This window comes from Elephantulus edwardii, unplaced genomic scaffold (genome assembly GCF_000299155.1).
Source record: "Elephantulus edwardii isolate Elephantulus edwardi_28Jun2011 unplaced genomic scaffold, EleEdw1.0 scaffold00090, whole genome shotgun sequence".
NCBI classification, from domain to species: domain Eukaryota; kingdom Metazoa; phylum Chordata; class Mammalia; order Macroscelidea; family Macroscelididae; genus Elephantulus; species Elephantulus edwardii.
The window spans coordinates 13,468,220-13,485,597 of record NW_006399840.1 but is presented as its reverse complement, the minus strand read 5'-3'; the positions used below and the strand labels follow the sequence as shown (position 1 = coordinate 13,485,597).

The following is a 17,378-nucleotide window of genomic DNA, read 5'->3' as shown; positions in this document are numbered from 1 at the left end:
CAGGAGGGGAAGACCCTCTATGAGATGGATCGATTCAGTGACTGGGGTAATCGGGATGGGTGTGTCAGAGGCAATGCGGTTGGCGCAGGATAGAGCAGGGTTTAGGGCTGTTGTGCATAGGGTCGCTATGAGTCGGAAACGACTCGACGGCACATCACAACAAACAACACAGTCAAATGCCTTTACATAGTCAATGAAACACAGATAGACATTCCTCTGTACTCCTGCTTCCAGCCAAGATCCATCTGACATTGGCTACAATGTCCTTAGTGCCTCTTCTAAACCCAGTTTGCACTTCTAGCAGTTCTCTGTCAATGTCAATTTATTAATATTAATCAGCAGGATTTTGTTTAGGTATTGTATCAGTGATATTGTTCAATAATTTCCACATTCTGTTGGACCACTTTTTTTTTTGGATGAGTATATTTTAGTTTATTGAGACAAGGAACTTACTGACCAAGGAAAACAGCAGAGCTTACCTAAAATCTTGAATGTTTTAGAAATAGGGTGTGGGAAATCCTGGAGATACTGGGGATTCCATCCATCATTGCCATATTGTTTTTATGAACAGTTGGCTATCAGTAATATTGATCCTATAAACAAAGATCTGAACTTGTCTCATACCATCCACTTGCTCATCAACAGAGCTGAAGCCTATTGTTTCAGTCCATGTCAATCTTTCTTGTTGAAAGTTTGCCTTTTTCTCTGACCCTCTACCTTTCCTCGCATGATGTCTTTTTCCAAGGACTCACCTCTCCTAATAACATGTCAAAAGTATATAAAATATCACCATTTTTATCTCCAAGAAATACCCTGGTTGCACTTCCTCTAAGGCAAATTTGTTTGTTCTTTTGACTGTTCATGGAATATTCAGTATTCTCCAAAATCACAATTCTAAGGCATCAATTGTTTTCTGTTATCCTGTTCCCTCCCTTGTCCAACTTTCAGAAGCATAGGGAATATTGAAAGTATCATACTTGGAATAGGCAAATTATAGCTTTCAGAATTACTTCCTTGCTCTTTATAATTTTGGAGATATCCTTGATTTCCCTAATGCAAAACATGATTTCTCGACTTCTGCTACCAAGGGTATTGATTGTGAATGCAAGTAAGGTTAAATTCTTAACAACTTCAATCTTTTCTCCATCTATCATAATATAGGCATTGGTCCAGTGATGCTTTTTTTTGTGTTCTTGATATTAAGTCAGGATTCATTTTGAAGATTTTTGATCTTCTATAGCATATGCTTTATGACCTCTTCAATTTTAGTACCACAATCTTCCTCATATAATCCAGTTCTCAAATGATTTGCTTAGGCTATAGATTGAACAGGTATGCAGAAAAGATATAACCCTGATGTACACCTTTCCTGATCTTAAGCCCTATAGTATTCCCCTGTTTTGTTCCTTGATTTATGTATAGGTTTCTCATTATCACAATCAAGCATTCTGGGATTTTCATTCATCTCAACAATATCCACAATTTGTTATGTTCCACATAATCAAATGCCTTTGCCTAGTGAATACAACACAAGTAAACACACACACTTTATCTACCATGTAAATAAATGATAAAACCAAAAAAGATAACTCATTTTTTTGTTCTCTGTAATTTATCTGTTTTCAATATAAAGTCAACATTATCAGGAACACATATGATGGCCTAGAGGGTAAGGAGAAATGCCTTAAATTTGCATTCACAAATTGTTCCTCAAGAGAAAGATGGATGATCTCCTCTTTGTGATTTACAGCCTCTGAAAACCCACTGGAGGATCAGCCATGAGTCAGTTCTGACTAGATGGAAATGAGGAGAAAGAGAGACTACTTGTATCCAAATAGTTTTTGTTTCGTGTACACTTCCTGTGAATCTGTACTACCTTATGTGCATTCTTATAAGCCAATGGTTGTCAGTAGCTAATTTTGAGTAAGTTTTGAATCACGGTGACCCTATATCATCAGAACGAAACATTGCCTGGTCCGTTTTGCTATCTTCATGATCATTGACGTTGTGACTACCCTGTATTTTGAGTGCCTTTCACCTTAATGGCTTCATCTCTCAGCATTTTGACAGACAATATTCTATTGTAATCTGAAGGATTTTACTAGATAATTTTCAGAAGCAGATCTTTAAAGCCTTTCTTCTACATCTGTCTTAGTTTGAAAGCTCTATTGAAATCTGTCCATCATCATTTATCCTGCTGGTATTTGAAACACATAGCTTCTAGTCATATGCAGTCCAAAGCAGAAGAGTGGTAGAAGTATGCAGTAAAGATGTATGTTTGATATTGTCCTTATGTACAGCCAAGTTTTATGGAAATACCCATTATGTGGGCCAGTAAATATTTACTTACAGTTTATTTTTAAAGTTGGCCAACAATCAATCTCTAAGGTAATGAATCTTCCAATCCTTACACTGAATCACTCACTAGTCTTTGCAATTTTTATCATTGTCTGAAATTAATTGAATTTAAGGTTGGGATTAGAAGGCCTAGAAGTTGCCGATCGTTGGTCGGTGGGCATATGGGTCTCCCACAATGAGCCTAGCCATGAAGCAAGGTAAAGTCAGCAGTTGCCAGACCTTGTTCCAGAAACACAGTTGAATTCTGATCTCCCCTTCTCAACTGCTGTGCTTCTGAGAGCTTAACAACAACACACAATAAGGGTTGGGAGCAGAAGCAAGTTTACAGAAGTTTATTTTTTGTTTTTCAGGATGATTATAGAGAGAAGTACATCAGAATTGACCTAAGCAGCTGAGGAATTGAAATGATATTCCAATAACACTATTGGAAGTTTTGGATATAGTTAAGTGAAGTAATTTGAAGGAGTGATAAACTAAACTCATTATTTCCAATGTATCATTGATCAGTGAGGAAAACACAAGGGCTATATTTTAATTTTTAATATGATAAACACGGGAAAGAGCACAGCATTTCTTTTACTTAATATTTCATGAAAGTATTTGAAAAGAGCACATCTTATTATCTGAGAATATAACAAATGTCTGTCATTTCCCAGTGATGGAATGTGTCAAGAAATGATCATTGCTCAGAAAACTAAAGTTTAAAGAGCATGCTTTTGCAAACAAATAATAGAATGTGATATAATATTGTGTGGCTGTGTTAAAGAAATAATTATATATCTAAATGGAATCTGAGTCAAAAGGGAAACAGACTCTTTCTCTTTGACTCCAATACCACACCACACCCGTGAGCACACACCCACATGGAAACATTTATACTACTCATTAATACACACATCATGCTTGAAGATCAGAGATGTGGCTTGATGTCCTAGAGAGATCAGACTTGTGAGAAAACTTGTTATTAACACTTTTCCCCTAAACCTTTGCTCTACTATCCCTTGTATGAATTCTTATATATTTCTGGGATAGGAGTGAGAAGATACTTGTATACAAAGTTTACCTATTCACCTATAGACTATTTTCGTCATCCACTGTCAAGTTGGGAGTGAACCAGAGCTGCCCCTCCAGCATGTTTTCAGAGACAGTATATCACATGAAAGGAGATTGCCCATGCTTCTTCCTCAGAGCAGCTGGTGGATTCAAACCTTATCTTTTGGAGGCTACCAGAGCTCCAATAGACCACAGTAGGATTTAATAAAATTGTCATATTATTATGAAATGAATGCCTGAAGCTTTCACGCTTGAACACAAACTATCATAACTACTATTCCTCATTTAGAATTTTGAAACTTGGAATTTCCATGTTCATTATACACTTTATACCTTCCTTGCTTTTTTCCTGGTCCCTTGTGTTTGATGAATGCTTGAGCACTCCACTGCTACTAAAACAGTTGAGTGACACTGGAAAAAAAAATCAGGAAGTTTCATATGTGCAGAACCCTCAATTGTAATAAAGGAAGAAGTAGGGCTGCAGTTAAGTCACTGTAGAAAACTAAGGTCCCAGGAATAAGTACCAGTAGACTTGTTTCAACTAACAGATGCACCCTTCAATACTCTCACCAGTCTATGCTGGGAAATTTGGAAAACAGCTGTCTGGCAAGTGGTTTATAAGAGTTCCATGTTTGTTTCCATTCCCAAGAAAGATAATCCAATAGAATGTGGAAACTATCAAACAGTATCATTAATATCGAGTGCAAGCAAAATACTGTGAAGTTCATTCAAAAATAGCTATAACAGTACATAGATAGGGGACTGCCAGTAGTTCCAACAGGATTTAGAAGAGGCCGTGGCACCAGGGTTATTATTGCTGATGTCAGAAGTATCCTGGCTGAAAATAGGGAATACCAGAAGAATGTATATTTGTAAAACAGAGATGTAGCTCAAAAGATAAAGAGACTGACAAATACAGCCAGAAATGTATAATCTGGAAAGGTTAAAATTGATGAATGAGACTTTCTAGAGACTAAGTTTCTATGTTCACCAAAACTTTTTTCCAAAATACAATACGGATGAGGACATGGTGTGAAACACAATGTATATGAACTTTGTAAGCACACTAATTAAGAAAAAAAAGAACAGATCAAAAAAGAAAACTCTGGAAATCTGCGTCTGAAAGGCTAATGCCTTGAGTATCCTATGAAGCAGTTCTACTCTGCTCACATGGAGTTATCATGATTTAGAGTTGCAACCGGCAACAACGGCAGTGTTCTTAGTACATTAAAGTTTAAAAGATATCTCTGGAAAGAGATGGTGTTCACTAAGTCTCCCCACCAGGAATTCACAGATCATCTTGTAAAGACTCACACCAGAGTCTCCATGCAGAGGACTCAGGCTCCAGCTGTGGCCACCACATAGTGGATTTTCTTTAACAAATAAAGTGAATTAAGTTCTAAAAAAAAAAAAGATAACTAAATAGAAACTACTTTTTACTACAAAGCAGACCAATCATTTATTTATATTTTATTTACCTTTTGTACCACTGTGAGAGCAAACAAATATCCAGAAATTACTAGATTAATTTTTTTTTCTATTATTATTTTGCCCTGAGACACTGGATCATTCAGATATATTTTCAGCTAGGTCTATCTGCTTTAAGACCCTATTGAACTTTGTGTCTATAAGGGTGTGTGTGTGTGTGTGTGTGTGTGTGTGTGTGTAGCACATACACATGGGGTGGAGAAAAGCATACTCAACGGGTCTGGCAGTGTTTTATAAATGATATTATTTTTGGCAAAGTCTTATCTTACTTGGGGTGGTAAATGAGTAAATTACCATGGTGAAGTATGATTTTGTAAAATTAGCTTGGGTATACAGAAACACAATTAATTCCAGACCCTCAGGCAAAAGTGATGAAGTAACTAGGGTCTTTGTTCTGCTGATTATCAGGTATGCCATCTTTCCTTCTGAGTTACAGCAGGCACTTTCTGGCTAGTGGTTGAAATGTTAGGTATGCATTTGCTATGTTGACAAGGCCACTCCAGGATTACATTTTGGTCTGTGAGGGCAAAAGAGGGAATCATTCTCCAGGGAAAATTTTTTTTCTCTCTAGTAACGTTCACTCACAACAGACATTTTGCCTCTTTTTAATGATAATCCCAAGATAGTCACTAGTGAATTTTTTAAAACCTAAGCTCCAAATTAGCCAGTTTTATTTGCGTTAAAGACTTAGACATCACCATCATTAGGAAAATATACTTGATTCTCATTGTTTAGGAAGACTTGAAAGAAAGGAAAAACTCTAAGGAGATAAAAATTGAGTGAGGTCTTCTTTCTATTTCCACATAGCCATATTCTGAAAAGAAAAGAGCAAAATCTGAGTTACACCTTGATGTAACAAACTGATGCCAGAGTACATGAGCGTTCAATCCTTTGCAAACTTCCACGGGGCCACCATAGAAACTATTTTCAGAACCATTTGAGAGATGCTATACTTATACTGTTAAATATCTTTGCATTTTCTGGGAACATAAGACTGCAGATTGGTTGACACTGAGATGTTTAAGCACAGTGCTGTTAGTTGGCAGGTAGCATAGACCTTGTTGGTTTTCACTCTACAGAAACAATTTAAAACAAGGAAGTAACCAATTTAGTAATTAGAATGAAGGGGTCCTAATGATTTTTTTGTTTCACCTCTCATTATGTGCTAAAGTGTTCTTGTTAGTGATTTGATAGAAAATGTTTACAGAGACACAGTTTTGTTGTTTGTGGATTTTTAAAAAATTTTATACTAGTTTATTTACAAAATTGGAATACATTGTTCTCAAGAACAAATTCTTTCCATTTCCCTCATCCCCCCACCCATTAAACTGTACAACTCCATGATTAATTCCCCCTCCCCCTGCACATCCTCCTCCCTTTCCTTCCAACCTCTCCCACTCCTCTTGGATCTTTATACTCATTCTACAATAATGGATTTATACAATATTTCTCCTTCTGGGACTGAGTTAGTTCACTCAGCATAATGCTTTCCAGTCCCTCCCAAGTTAAGTAATAATTTACAAAATCATTGCTCCTGCATGCTACATAGGATTTCACTGTGTGAATGTACCATAATTTCTCAATCCATTCATTTGTTTTTGGACATTTGGGCTGTTTCCATGTTCCTATGATGATGAATACAGCTGCTATGAACATTGGTGTACAAACCTCAGTGTGTGCCTCAGTTATCATTTTCTCAGGGTATATTCCAAGTAGTGGAATAGCTGTGTCATATGGAATTTCTATGTTCAGCTTTTTGAGGAATTGCCAGACTGCCTTGCAGAATGGTTGTGTCATTTTACATTCCCACCAATAATATATGAGTTTCTTCCTCGCCACATCCTCTCCAACACTTATTACTTGCTGCCCAGAGACATTGGTTAAGACAGAATACAATAATGTGAGAAAACCAATTTATATAACCACTGGTGGAAAAATTACTATCTCTAGGCTGAACATTTCTGCTGAGAAGGAAGATTTATAACTACTATAATTCATAATCCATGAAGGTCTCATCTATCTGGTACTTCAGTAAATGACTTCATCAAACACTCAGACATTTGATTAATTCATTTAAAATTTATTGAATGAATACAATATACCACACATAGTTCTGAATCTGGAGATATAGCCATAAACTATATTTGTGATTTCATATATATATATATATATATAACAATTTCATGGCGTAAAAATTAAATAAGAAATTGGGCTGTTGTTGTTGTGTGCTATCAAGTCAAAAGTCATTTATACCTAATCCTCTAGTGGGTTTGCCTGGGAGGAAATGATTCATCCTTCTCCCACGGAGCGGCCTTTGGAATTGCAGAATAGCCTCTTCTATATGCAGTTTCAATGCCTGGTAATTCTTGGTATACGTTGTTCTGGTCTTCTTTGGATAATCTTCAGCAATATTTTGCTAGCACGTGATATTAATGCTATTGTTCTATAGTTTCCACATTTTGTTGGATAACCTTTCTTGGGAATGGGAACAAATATGAACTTCTCCGATCTATTGACTAGACAGGTGTCCTCCAAATTTTCTGGCATAGACTGGTGAGCACATCCAAGGCTGCATCTGTTAATTGAAATAAATCGGTTGGTATTCAATAGATTCCTGGGGCTTTATTTTTTGCCAGCGTCTTCAATGCAGCTTCCATTTCGTCCTTCATTGTCATTGGCTCTTGTTCATATGATACTTTCTGAAAATTTTCAGTGTCAGTTAAATTAGTTTTTGTACAGGGACTCTGTATTTTATCTCAATCTTCTTTAGATGCTTCCTAGACAATTCTCTAGGATATCATTTTTATGACACAGTAAAATCAATACAAAGAGGACAATTTATAGCTATACTCACATATATAACAAAATAAGAAATAAGAAAATGTCTGAAATGAATGTCTGGAGTTTCCCTCCTTGAACACACAAATTACCATGTTGTTGTGGTTGTTTACTGTAGAGCAGAACCAATGCATAACGGACCCTCTGGTGGGTTTTCAGAGGCAGTTAATTACACAGGAGGAGATTGCCCATACTACTCCTGTAAATTACCATGACACTAAATTAATGTTAATCAAACATCTCTGATAGTTAGAAAAAGAACGAGTAAATTCTACAGCTTACAGAAGAAAGATACAAAAAAACTATTCAACTTGGGAGTTTTGGTGGTATAATGGGTAAATAGTTGCATTGCCAACCTAAAGGAAGAAAGTATTTACCCACCAGATACTCCAACAGAGAAAGATGCATAATTTCCTCCCATGCTTTATAGCCTCATTAAACCTCCTAGAGGGTCATCTCTGAATCAATTTTCATTCAACAACACGTAACAAAAACAGTTGATTAAATAAAGGAGGTCAGAATTGCTTCCACTGTGGAAAGCTGGGCCACTTCAGTAGACAGTGTCACAGACGAGAGCCACAGATAGACAAGTAGACAGTGTCATAGACGAGATCCACAGATAGGCAAGGGAGTAGAGAGGAAGCTCCCACTCACTTGCTTAAAGTGTGGATCTGAAGGACACTTGGCCAAGGGTGGCCCACGCCAGGTCCTCATGGCTGACAGGACTGACAGGCCCCAGCTCCCAGCTGGAAACAAAGGAGCACGCTTCAACAATTTAGATCCTCCCAGAAGAGCTGAAGGGGAGCATTAACATTACTGGTAAGTATATCTGTTTTCTCTTGGACACAAGAGCCTACTATTTGGCCCTAAAAGCCTTCTGATGTCCCAACTCTTCTCACTATTTCTTAGTTGTTGGAATGGACAGAAAACCTCATAAGCAGTTCCTTACTTCACCTCTGTGTTGCATGCAGACTTCTGAGTTCTAAAACAACCCAGTGGTAGATGAAATTTGCTACAGGACTTAAGAACAATAAATGACATAGTTGAGCCTTTACATCTTCTGGTTCCTAACCTTTATGCTATAATAGACAAAGTGCTAGTCAATAGGTCTTCTATTGTAAGAACTACCTTCCCTCTGTAAATTGATTTGTGCTACTATTGGAGCCTCTACTTGGAATATTATTGCTTTTTAATTTTTGACTCATGTACTTTTAACTTGTTAGTTAAATTTGTGTCTTCTAGGATGCAACACTTCCATGATACATCTTCAAGGATATGAACATGTACTGCTAAGCACAATTGATAACAGTGCATCTAAATTCCAAAATCAATCTCCATAATAGTCTATGTGTTTCCTATTGCCAAAGGGGCCCTTTAGAGTAGTGAGAGAAGATCTTTACCCTGAAACCTACAGTGTCCCTTTTCAGTAGGAAGTAGCTAAGAGAATACGCCATCCCCTTTTCCTTATGAATCAGGGTGAAGTCTCTCTCAGGGAGGAGTGATAGGGAATGGCCAAGGATACACTGACAAAGGAAATTAATCAGAACTGGCTTTGACAAGCACTGTGGCAATTGGACAATTAAAACAGACATTCGGGAGGGTGGGAAGAAGAACAAACTGGGGAGGAGGGTAGAGAAAATAGTGCAACAATGAATGAATGAAAACCCAAAATCTCTGTAAATTTCATCAAAATTAATAAAATTTAATAATTAAAAATTTTGATTATTTACTTGCTCAAATTTAAGTTGAAGAAAATAAAAATAAGTCTATGATAAATAAAATATGATCTAGAGTCTGTCCCATCTGAATTTTAAAATATCTCAAGAATAGTTTAGATGCTTTGAAGACTTCAATGATCAAAGGAGGTGTGAGAGACCTTAAGGATGTCATCCATGAAGAAATAAAGTTACAAAGACAGAGGAGAAAGAAAAGGCCAAAATAAATATCAGAAGAGATTCTAAACATTGCACTCAAATGTACAGAGGCCAAAATAAATGGAAGAAATTCTGAATAAGAGAAGAAATGCTGAGTAAGATAGAGGAAATGAAGATTTCAACAGGAAGCTCTAAAAGACAAAGCAAAATATTAAACAAAATCTGAAAAGATACAGAGTTAGAAAACCAAAAGGAAAGAAGAGTCTTAATATTTCTGAAGTGAAAGAACTGAAAAACCAATTCAAGCCTCAAGTTGCAATACTAAAGTAATCTATGGGCAAAATCTTAAATATAGTAGGAAGAATCAAAAGAAGACATAATGAATACACTGAGTTACTGTACCAAAAAAAAGGATGGACACTGAAACATTTCAGAAAGTAGCATATGATCAAACACCAACGGTAATGAAGGAAAAAGTTCAAATTACTTTAAAGGTGTTGGCAAAATACAATGCCCCAGGAGTTCACAAAATATCAATTGGCATGTTTTAGCAAACAGATGCAGTCTTGGGCATGCTCAATAATCTGAGATAATAAATTTGGAAGACTTAGCCAAGCAACTGTATTTTTGGTTCCCATTCCCAAAAAATTTCCCATTCCAAAAAGAGCTGATCCAACAGAATGTAGAAATTATCAGTTACTATCACATGCAAGTAAATATCTTTTAGAACACTATATAAAAATATCTGGAATAGTACATTGACCAAAAGCTTTCAGAAATTTGAGATGGTTTGACTATGCAAATGCATTTGACTGTGTGGGTCATAACAAATTATGGCTATAATTGAGAACAATAAGCATCAGAATATCAAATTTGAATCATACAAAAAACAGAGTGAATCAGGGTTGCATCCTTTCTTCACACCTATACTAAATGTATATTTAGCAAATCAGTTGGATTATAGAAGATTCCTATTACATTAAGTTTGGTAGAAGATTCATGAACAACCTGTTTTATTCACACAGTCTTTCTTGCTGAAAGTGAAGAAGACTTGACATACTTGATGCAAAAGATCAAAGACTACAGCCTTTAATATAAAGAAAACATCAAGAAAACAAAATTCCCCACCACTAGGTCTATAGGCAGCATCATGATACAGGATTGAAATTGTCAATTATTTCAGTTTACTTGAATCCACAATTGACAACCATGGTTACAGCAGTCAAAAAATAGAAAAGACGTGTTGCACTGTGTGGACATCTGTTCTCATGGACCTCTCCAAAGTGCTAAAGAGCAAAGATATCAGTTTAGAGACTAAGGTGTGCTTGATCAAAAGTTACATTTATATTTGCATCCCAACTCTTTTGGTCATTTTATATAAAAATGTAGTTGTTTCCATTTTTTTTTTTACATTAACCTGCTTCTAGATGTTTTTGAGATACACTCACTGTTTGTTTTTTAAATAAATTATAATGAGTTGTTTACCAATTGATTTATTTAATATTTTCTTAGAACATTCTATATAGTCTACTCACAATATCTCTTGGAAGTTATTTTTTACATGCTACGTGAAAAAGTTATTTGGTGAAATTTGCCTGAAACTGACTAGTCTGACTGGGTTTTCATTCTTACATTTTTATTTTAAGTGAATTAACTGGAAGTATTGGCATCATGTGGATGAAGTTAAAAGTTATCCAACAATATAGAAGAAAAGCATTATCTATTATTTTTTTCTGGCATAAAATTATGAGCTTGCAGAGTCCATCTGACTTTGGAATTGCTTCAGCAAATAACCTTCAGATAAATGAAGATATTGGTTCACATTGAACCTTCTTGGATAATAGAAAAAACTTCCTTCTTTGTTAACTCTGTTAGCTGCACATTGCCCCAGTTCAGACTCAAGACTATTAGTCATGTCTGACGGAAAAGCACACACAGTATCCTTAACCCTCAGAATGATGTATGGACAACTGATATGCCATTTGTTCCCTGACAATTCTCAGCACCTACCTTCTACTTAGTATCAGCTAATCAAAAATCCATGGGTTGGGGGAGCCAGTTATTCAAGTGATGGATTTGCATTAAACCCCAGGATCAGCAGGACCTAATGAATCAGCCAGTGAAACTATGCTCCAGTTAGAGACAGATCTCCTGGCTGTCAGACAAACCATGTGCTATGCCTGTATTTGCTGTAAGCAAATGCCTCATAAAACTAGGACAGCCAGAACTGGGGACTTAGACACACTTGAAAACCCTCAGATTATGGGTTTGTTTGTTTGTTTTTCTCTTTTAAACTCTGCTCAGCATTTGTGACCTCCAGCTCACCATAGACACAAATACAAAAGAGATTAAAGACAGTAGGATTTCCACAAACAAGGTAAATAAATGGAGACTTCACTTAGGAAAGGCACAGCCTCTCTTTCGATCTCTGACATAACTTCCTAGTATAGCTTCAGCATTAAATTGAAAAAAACTACAAACAATGCAAAATATGCATGATATCCTTTGGTAGAGTCTACTAGGAGAGAGAGAATATTGCTCAAGTAGGCTCAAATGGTCTGCCCTAAGGTGGTTGTTATTAGGTACCTTATGAACGAAAGGCCTGAGCACTGTTCATACATAGAAAGGCTTGTATGTTGATTCAGTGACTGGTGTAATGGGGTAGGTGTGTCAGAGACAGTAAGATTGGCACAGGATGGAGCAGGATTTAGGACTGTTGTACATAGAATTGTTATGAGTTGTAGGTGACTCAACAGCACAAAACAACAACAATGTATAAAAAATATACGTATGTTGTGGAGATTTCATGGCCTAGTAGTAAGAAGCTGTGCAACAATCTCAAAGGAATGTGGTTCAAATACACCAGTTTTTCCTTAGGGGAAGGATGGGCAATCTCCTCCTATGCGATCAATTGCTTCTGACCCAATAGCAAACAGAAACAACTATCTATCTATCTATCTATCTATCATCTATCTATCTATTTCCGCCTATATCTAGAAGTTGAACTATCAACCCGAAGGCATACAGTTCGTATTTGCCGGTTGCTGTGCTCAAGAAAGCTGAGCAATCTCCTTCTGTTCTATTCAGTCTTTGAAAATCCTACTTGACGAAAAACAAGCAGTGTATATATTTATGTGTGTGTATATGTATGTATATGTGTGCACATGTGTGTGTGTCTCTGTGTGTGTGTGTATTTATATATCTACTTATTTTGGGGGATGCAGAAACCGCAGTGTTCCTGTTTGCTCTGTTTCTTGTGGATAAAGTTGTTCTGTGGTCAGAGACACCTAAGGCCATTAGTCAAGCACAGTCCAGATCTGAAGAAGGGATATTTACCAGAGCTTCCAGGAAAAATATTGACAAGGCAGTAAAAATACTTTCCTTGATTACTCAACCTTGTATTTTAAACCTAAAATTACAGGAACTTTTCTCTTTTAGTCATATTTTTAGCATCACTATTTTTCCACCTTTTTGGGTTTTACTGGATCACCTTTTCCACATGGTCTATTTATACTGACGCTGAAAATCAAGGAATAGAGAAGCCTTTGAAGTGCTGTCACTGTTTCCCTCTGTCTAGTTTTCAAACTATTTGGGAACAAGTGAATCTTAATTTCTGTAAATAAATTATGAAAGGAAAACTTGTTACTAGGTTGAAAGAAACTTTATATTTTGGTTCATTTAAAGGCAATTATTAGCTTAACCTTCCCTTATTTCCTTGACTTTCAATCAAAGGTCAGAAATATTTGTAGGCCTCAGTAACGGTGTGAGTCTGATTTAATAAAGATCCAAAGGACATCACTTGACTCAATAATGATGCCCTGGAAACATGAGGTCTACTGACCTTGATTCAATTGGAATCTGTCTAGTTGCTCTAGTATGAAAGTATGATAAAGGACTGAAATATGAACAACAATGAGTAAAATCTAATGGCAATTTACTGTATAGCACGCACAATTCAAAATACCCTAACAGCTTTCTCTTATTCTTAGCCTAATCATCTACTACCCTTATCATCTTCATTGATGGCAGAGGAAACAAAAACTTTGAAGTACTTTGCACAAGTAAGTAGGGGACCCAAAATTTGAAACTCAAATTTTAATTTAGTGATTTATCTCTTCATAAAACATCCCCCTGTATCACTAGCATCCCTACTTACCTGAGACTCTTCTTATTCATTTAAAACTGGATTACATTTTTATTTCATTAACTAATTTTATTTGTAATATAAACAAATTATAAACTACAGTTGTCAGGCAGGTCTTCGCTATGCATTTCTGTCATGCATAAAAAAGTGGGACAAATGAGGTAGAGCTCAAATGTGCTTTTTATTGTCGGGTGAATTAGTAAAAAAATGTATCAGTTGGCTTATATTTATAGTTATTTATCTTATTATGTCAGTGATTTCTGGAGGTCCATAGAGAGCTTCACACACTGCTAATCCCAAACCCGTGTCTCTCTTCAAATGCACCTGCAGCTGTGCAAGAGAAAGGGGGGCAAACTTCTCCTATTTAAACTAGCTTCAGAGACCCAGGGGAGAATCAGCTCTGAGTTAGTTCTGTTTCTTACCAGTCAGTCAGTGAACAAGTTATTATGCCACAACAATGAGTACTTATTTTTCTAGAATCTCTAGTTGAAAGAATCTCTGCTTCTCTCCCCATATCCAGAAAGTCAGAGGACATTGGTCACAATTTGAGAATATTACTCATCAGAACCCTGTAAATGATGTTGAGTCATACCTTTGAGTCTGCTGAAAATACATAGAAAGATGGACAATAAAATGGTTATTGTTGTTATGTGCCGTGGAGTCACCTGTGACTCATAGTGACACTATGTACAACAGCTCTGAAGCCTCCCCTGCCCTGAGCCAGTCTCAGTTGACTCCAACACACCAACTTCCATTGCCCTAGTTACTGTATCAGTGCATCTCACTCAGGTTCTTCCTATCCTTAGTTGTTCCTCCACCCTTCCTGGCATGATGTCCTTCTCCAAGGACTGGTTTCTTCTGGCCACATGCCCAAAGTATGTGATACAGACCTTCAAAATCCTAGCCTCCAAGGAGATACTTGGTTTCACCCTCTTCAAGACAGACCTGTTTGTTTTCATGGCGGTCCATGGTATGTTTATGACTTTTCTCAAGCACCACAATTCAAAGGCATCAGTTCTTCTTTGGTAATGCTTAGTCATTGTCCAGCTCTCTGAGGTATAGCAAGTAATTGTGAAGATCATGGCCTTGATCAGAAGCACCTTAATCTCTAGACTAACATCATTATTACTTTTCAGTACTCTTGAAAGGTCCCTGACCTTTACCTAATGCAATTCATCTTTTGATTTCATAACTGCTGGTGCCAAGAGTGTTGATTATGGAGCTGAGCAGCTGTAACTGTTAACAATCTCAATCTCCTCCCTTTCCATAATGGTGACGCCGATTTCCCATCTGTAAGGATCTTTTGTCTTCTTGATAGATTCCTCTAAGTCAATTCCAATTTGTGGTGAATTTATGTATAATGAAAAGAAAGGTTTCTGGTTCTTGCACCATCCCCCAAATCACTACATGTTTGTGAGTGCACTCTTGTCCCAGCCTATTTTCCTCACCCTGACTGCTTCTCATCTTCCCTGCAATCTTCCTCCAGTAGCTGATCCTTTAATATGCCCAAATCATGTGAATTAGACAGTATTTGATTCAAGTATACATTTTTCATTGGCTAATATTAATAATAAGGTTGTCTGACTAAGTCTGGAAGCTTATTGAAACTTACTGTGAGTGATCCTGTTGGTATCTCAAAATCACCAACTCTTCCATGGGAGAAAGGTGGACAATCTCCTCTTGTCTGATTTGCAGCTTCTGAAAACTTGCAATCAGGACAGGGTAAGTCAGTTCTAATTAGACAGGAATGAATAGGAATAGTAATAGCTGTATTTTAAATGTTGGTGACATAGTTGGCAGCATCATTGCAATGTGCAAGCCACCCCAGCATGACAGACTGACAGACTGGGAGGACTGCTGAATGTACCCTGATGATCTTAAAGATCTTCAGAATGAGTGACTTCATTTTGTCTGTGCTGCTAGTTCTTGCTAAGTCCTCTCAGTGACTAAGTCTTATGTGTTAATGTCTATCATGTTTGTACTTCTGAGGCTTTAACCTGTTTATATTTTATACATCATTATGCTTGCTTATACAATACACAATGGCAAGAAACCATCCAAAATTTAGAGAGAACCTCCCCTTAAAATAAGGAAACAGTTGAGATGCTGGATAAAGCAACACAGTTGCTACTCTAGAGAGAAAGAAAATGAGTATGTTAGGAGGAAAAGTATTGCTGCTTACCAGTGGAGACCCAAGGAAAACTTTACATAAAGTGAATCAAGGCTTTGTTAGCAACTGGGAGATTTAGTGATATTGTGGTGTCAGCTGTAACTTTAATTCTCCAAACTGCACAGTCTGTATTTAAAGAAGCCCCAGGCTCAGATCAGCTCTTCTTATTAACTAACGTATTGTCAATCCCCATCCCTTTACTTGTAGCTGGAATGAGAATACCAAACTTGGGCAACAAAATCCCCAGAGCACATATGTGATGACAAGAATTATATTCCTGTAATTCATTGAGTAACAGGTAGGTGGCTCTGGAGCCATGATTGTTTGGGGATATCTGTCCGGCTAGTTACATTAATCGTACACGTGATGCAGAGTTGACAATACTTAAAGAACTATACTTGAAGAACATATACTGAGGAATTACCACATGATTTGTACTGTTGGAAGTGCTCTCAAAGCCTTCTTTCTGAGCTGTGTCATCACAATCATCTGATACTCTTATTATCATCCCCATTTACAACTGTTTATGAGAAGAAACATCAGAAACTTGATTTCTGACTCATGGAAAGGTCAATGCAAACAAACAACAATAACTCAAATTCACTCACTTCTGTCCAGTGGATCCCCACCCCACTGGGTTTTCAAGGCTGTAAATCTTAAAGGGAGGAAACTGCCAATCTTCTCCTTTGGAGCATCTGGTGATTCTAACTACTGGAGATATAAAGGCTATGGATTACTCATGCAACACGCTGCCGCCGAATCCCCGAGAGCTTCGTGATAGAGAAGGAAGAAGAGGAAATAAGGAAATTGGAAAGCATAGAAAAGTGGGGCTTTGCCGGCCTCACTATGTCTGCCATTTTCAACTTTCAGAGTCTTTTGACTGTAATCTTGCTGCTTATAGGTACCTGTGCTTATATCCGATCCTTGACACCCAGCGTCCTGGGCAGGAATAAAACTGGATTATTTGGTATATTTTGTAAGTGTGCCAGAAGTGGTGAACGGAAGAGTCCTTATGTTGCTGCATGCTATGTAGTGATCACCTTCATCCTGTTCATACGGTAGAGTGGAAAATGCCAGGAAAAATTGCCTTCAGATTTCAACATGAGAAAAAAAAAAGGACTTATCTGGAAAGAATAATGAACAGAATGGTTACCCTTTATGTCTGAATATTAAGTGAAATACATTTCTAGTTCTCCTTTTTTATGTTATTGGACCAATGTTCTATATAAGTATCTAATTAAGAGGTGATCATTTAATACCCAAATGTGTCTGTAATAATCAATATCCGTACTACCACTACAATGTGACAGTCTGCAAGCATCATTCTGTTGTGTCAGATACCAGTTTTAGTGAGGTATTTCTAAGACATAAGTAGAAAATAGAATTGATAAATTACTCAAGTTCCTTTCACTGTGATCTGGAAATGATAAATCTTTATACAATGGGGGGAAGC

At 36.9% G+C, this 17,378-nt stretch overlaps 1 pseudogene; it reads left to right on the top strand.

The window, feature by feature from the left end:
* The first annotated feature begins 16,771 nt into the window (after positions 1-16,771).
* On the top strand, positions 16,772-16,987 carry LOC102865134 (annotated as a pseudogene).
* Positions 16,988-17,378: the final 391 nt, after the last annotated feature.